This window comes from Schistocerca serialis, unplaced genomic scaffold (genome assembly GCF_023864345.2).
Source record: "Schistocerca serialis cubense isolate TAMUIC-IGC-003099 unplaced genomic scaffold, iqSchSeri2.2 HiC_scaffold_1420, whole genome shotgun sequence".
Lineage (NCBI taxonomy): Eukaryota > Metazoa > Arthropoda > Insecta > Orthoptera > Acrididae > Schistocerca > Schistocerca serialis.
Genome location: NW_026047648.1, coordinates 5,176,418 through 5,182,056, shown reverse-complemented (window position 1 = coordinate 5,182,056; position 5,639 = coordinate 5,176,418).

Below are 5,639 nucleotides of genomic sequence, written 5' to 3'. Positions count from 1 at the left end.
GTGAAAGAACGTGCGATAATGAGGAAAATCCTAGGACCAAGAACTAAAGATGGGGTACATTATCCAAAACCCAATGCAGAAATATATAAAAATATCTCCAAAATAACAGACACAAAGCACATGAGAAGAATCCAATTCATGGGGCACTTAGAAAGAATGGACTCAAACAGGTTAATGCACAAAATCCACACATTTTTAAAGAACAAAACTACAAGACCGAACTGGTACAAACAGACGGAAAAAGACCTGAGATATTTAGGGTCTTCAAATCTACATGATAGAAATGAAATCACAAACACACGGGGCTTTGAGGAAGAAGAGAGAAAAACCTAACTGACATACATGGTCTACACAACGAAAGCTAGCCCATTCGTTGTTTATGAAGGAATACTGGGCTAAAAGAAAGGCCAACAAATGTTGATTACGCGTGGTCCTAAGTGATCCATCTGCGAAGAAGAAGAAGAAGAAGAAGAAGAAGATTAAAAAAAAGCATTTAGCATATTCTGTAAGTAATATTCCTACACTGAACTAATAAATAAATAAATATTTTTTAAAATTAAAATACTACAAGTGCACTGTACATAAAGTAAAGTGGTTTACTACCCCATTTTACCCATTTGTATAAATAACTAGTTTATTTGCCCTTCCTAAGTCTAATTACTCGACATAAAACTGTGATAATACAGGCATTGGTACCACTGGTCATTATTTAAAAGACCAGCATAACAAAAGAGCGTGTGCAGCAGCGGTACCAAAGCGAGTGAACTGTCTTTCCGGAAATCGAGATGGGCGCTAACGAACTAAAAGAGCGACCTAGTTCGCAACAGAACCGTGAGCTAAACTGAACATTCCCAGTCGCGAACTGTTATGCGCAAGACTAGTTGGAATGTCTAATTTTCCTGAAAGAAGGAAAAAGAAAACTAAGTGTAGTGCTGAAAATACAGAAGAAAACGTGCAGACTAAGACTCAGAATTGCAATAATGTATAAATGTCCTAATTTTTCTATGCAGTGTGTTTAACATAGATGAAGTAAAAGAGTCTTCAGTTCTTCTACACATATTATTATTCGGGACCTGAGGACTGACCTTGTGGCCGTAAGACCCATCGAAGGGCAACCTAAGTGTCGGAACCAGGTCCGAGCACTGGCCACGCTACGCGGATAGGGGAACGCCTCCCGTAATAGGAGGTAGCTGCCGAATGTATGTCAATAGGTAGCTCCGGACCGAGGCCCCGTGGGCTTCTCTGGGGGCCCTCTGTAGTGGAGGGTTGCTGCTGAATATACTGAACAGGCAGTGCCACGCAGGATCTACAGGCCGACCTCGTAGTAAGTCCCCTTTTCTGCCGTCGGAGGGCAAACAAGAGTTGGAACCAGGTCCGGTCTCATATGGTGGGAGACCGTCACGAATATGTTGAATAAGAGACTGTTATGGGGCCCTCTGTAGTGGAGGGTTGCTACCGAATATGCCGAACAGGTGATGCCAGACCAGTCCACGGTTGAAGGGTTGTTGGCCAGGGCCATCGTTAGAGGAGTCGGGCCACGTTCTTTAACGTGGGAATCACTAGTAACCTAGAGCCATTTGGCCACGATGTTACCCTGTCAACTGCATGGCAACGACCCTTAGAACTGTCACGTTTCTACCCGATCCCTAGCTCACACGAGTTAGGTCGTAAAGGGCGAGACTGGCAGATCGTCAATGCAGTAGAGGATCGCGTCGGCGACCTCGGCGGAAACCCGTCACGCGCTGCAAGAGGAGTCTCGCTAACACGAGTAGCGTGGTGGTAAAAGACCATGCGAACAAGCGGTAAACGCTGGGATAGCCGTCTGAGGTGTCGGTTCACGTGGTGGCGTGAACTAGTATCCGAACTCTGTTTGGTAACGGCGATGTCCCTTGGCAGACCACACGCCGTTTACTCACAAAACTGCCGGAAGCTACCCAATCCCGCGCCTCAATAGGTAGAACCCACGGGCAACGGGCACTTTCTGGTATGCAGGAGATGTGTGGTAGAGGATTGCGCAAGCGACCTCTGACAGTAACTCGTCAATGTGACAAGAGAAATCTTGTTAAAACGAGTACCCGTTTAAAGGGAGCCATGGGGTAGCTGCTGGGGTAGTCGTCAGAGGTGTCGGTTCACGCGTGAACTAGTATCCAAGTTGTTCTGCGGGAGATACGATGAGCCCCTTGGCAGACTGCACAGCAGTTACCCATAAAACTGCCCGTTTTCTACCTCATCCCTGGTTATCGCCTTTTTCCAGGGCAACGGGCGACTCAGGCAGTATAAGATGTGCGGTAGAGGACCCGAATTTAAATGTCCTCGGCGGTTACTCGTCTAACGTGGCGGGACTAAATGCCAACACGAGTAGTAATTATTATTATTATTATTATTATTATTATTATTATTATTATTATTAGCAGTATGTCGGAAAACAACAATTAGGTTGTAGACTTTCCCTATGTGTGCTAGACTGCTGTGTAAATGAACACAGGCTATCATATATCACTAAACAAAAATATTATCAGTAAACGTTACTACAGAATTATTTCATGGAACAAATGACAAATTTGCAAGAAATTTGTTTCTTTCTGTATAAATTTGCAACATAACACACCTAAAATCATTGTAAAACTGATCATCAGAAAAAATATAAAAAATGGGAGACCTAATCATTTCTGAGAGTGAAGTGATTATGATCATCATAGTTTTAGCAGTGGTGATGGCTTGCCTTTGTCTTCGCTTGCCACTAATACATGGAGTAAAATTTATTGTGGTAGTACAAAGTGTCCCAACTTCAATGTTTATGTTGGTGTAATGGGCAAATTGGAAGATGAAGGTAGCAACATGGCACAGCATAATTTGCTTTCTGTTTTTCGGTTATGATTTGATTGAACATTTAACACTTCAAACTAACTTGCATGCCACCTAAAAAGCCACACGTGTAACCAAAAACAAATTGTTTTTCTAGCAAATAATATTGTCGTGGGAATAAAATGCCCCCTTAGTTACTGTGACACTTGGTCTTGCTGTAAAGAGTTGAGGGACAACTGTACAAGTTCACTCATGCCCCTAAAAAGTTTTGGAGGGCTACTAACACACATCCATTTCAACAACGACAACATGACGCCACGAAGAGAGTCTACAAATTATGGTATACTTTTATAAAGTAAGAGCTACGTTTGACCACATCAAGCAGTTGACGAATGCAAGGCGACATTCAAAGGTAGTATTATTTATAAATAATACGTGCCCAAAAAACCCACCAGGAGCGCATTTACAGTAAGGCTTCAGGCCGATGAATAGTTTGTGATTTTTAAGTGTACACTGCAAAAATAGATAGAGCTGAGGATAATTTAGGGCAAAGAGCTGTACCTGACTTGTGCTAGGGTCTGGAAACGGAAGGTTACCACACGATTTCTGACAACTGCCTTACAAGTTTGCCACTAGCAGAAAGCTGAAACAACATGGGATACACAGTTGTGGTACCTTCATGTGTGACCACAAAGGTTTGGCACAAATGAAGCACGAAGAACTCAGTAGAACGGAATCTAATTGGCCAGTAAGGAATGATGGAATATCCTGTATAACAACGGAAGGACAATTTTTTAACTACGATCAATTCTCCAGATGACGTTTCTGTCGTGAACAGAAACGAGACTGACGGCAGCATGAAGCAAATTTCTTATCCTGACACAGCTAACACATATCGTGCAAATACAGACTGCACTGAAAGCTGACACCGTTCTATACAACTGACAGAAAATCGTGAAGGCCGCGATTAATATTTGTTTCTGTATTTTGTCCATTTATCAGTTGCGATGTATACCGGTATGAGATTACGACTAGGAATTTAGAGTTAATGTTTTAACTGGTTAAATAAGTACTAGAAATGTGACAGGTTTACCACGTAATACACCACACCCCGACAGATTCAAACGACAGGTGCCGACAGAAAAGAAAAAGTCAGAAGCGACACACACACACACACACACACACACACACACACACACACACACACACACACACACACACACTCTGCAGCAGGGGCCTCTAAAATGTCGTGCAAACTGTGGTATGAAAAAACACTTATGCTTGTCACCTGACAAGACCGCTTTCATTCCTTTCCATAATTAGTTATTTTGAGTCTATCCAGGCTGTGACGTACGTTTTCTACTCACCGTGTATATCTCTAAGATTTGCCACAGTGGTTTCACACGTAGCCAACCTCCAATATTCATTCGAATGTGTAAGAATGTAATAAATTCAAATGTTTATTTCCTTACTCTGTATCTGATTAAATTTAATAAAATTCCACCTGAAATTCAGCAGTTTGATGTTACGTTCCATAAAATGATTACCAGATACGGCAAGGTAAGAGCACCACTTGTCATTAACAGCCCCGCCTTCGCACTCGTGCGGCTGCAGACCGGTGCATCACAATTTGCCAGAGACTGTGACCACATACTGGACACTGAGGTTGTCGTCAGGCACCATCTCCTCCGTGAAGTGTACACGGGCGAGCTGCCGCAAGGGAAGGGGAGTGGGAGTGGGCAAAACTACTGCCAGCTGCAGACAATTGTGAGCTCCCTCTCCACAAGGAGGCTCGTCAAGACTAATCGGTCCTGGGTTCGACACCGGAGGACGTGGCAGACCGTGCAGTGCCGGCCTCACGGCACGTGTACTCTCGCCTGACGGACACCGCCGTCGAGCCGATCTCCCGGGGCCTCCCCGGACGTCTGGAGAACGGAAGACTGACGAGACGGGGCGGCTAGCTGCCCACAGCCGACGGCACTAGTTTTGCAGTCAGTCGAAGAAAAAGAATCGAGTTTGCATAAAATTCACACTTTCGAAGTAACGGTTTGAGACGACCCTCAAGTTTCCTTCCATCCGTGATGCAGTAATGTAAATCTCACACGGTCCACAATCGGCACCGTCAATACACGTGTATTTTGTCGACAGACACACTCCGTAAATGATTTCTTCTTTGAAGGTATTTTGAAATTTTCATATCCTCGTGCAATATTTTTGAAGTCAGTCTCGTGATTTACAATCTATAGTGCTGATGACTTAATGCAGATATGGGATAGACATGTAGAGAGAGAGACTATCAGTTCCACCGACAAAATCCGAACGTGAAGCATTGTGCTTCCTTCTAGAGACACTAATATTCCTAAACTGACTAACGTCGCCACTAGGTATATCTCGCACATGCACTGTTTTTATGTTTGTACAGGGTGGCGCAGGGGAACGGGAAATTTTGAACGTTACAGTTGGCAGCACTGTAGCACCGGCAGATGTTCGAAACTTTGCACAACTGATGTGAACGCATTGCCATTTAGTAATCGTGGAGAACTGGACTGGTGCGGAACGTGCAGTAGCTGTGAGGGCGTTTTACAAAAATGGTGATAGTGCGACTGCCGCACAGAGAACATTCTGACAGCATTGCCAGCTCGGACGTCACGGACGCGTCCCATCTGCGCATGCGATTACAACGTGGGTGTGTAATTTTGAAGAAACAGGATCTGCCTTGAAAAGAAACCTCCAGGTGGCATTCCGACGGTACATACCCCAGAGAACAATGCAGCTGCTAGAGCCGTTCGACGGCACGCATCTTCGCTAGGGATTAAGCAATGAAGCTTACGGAG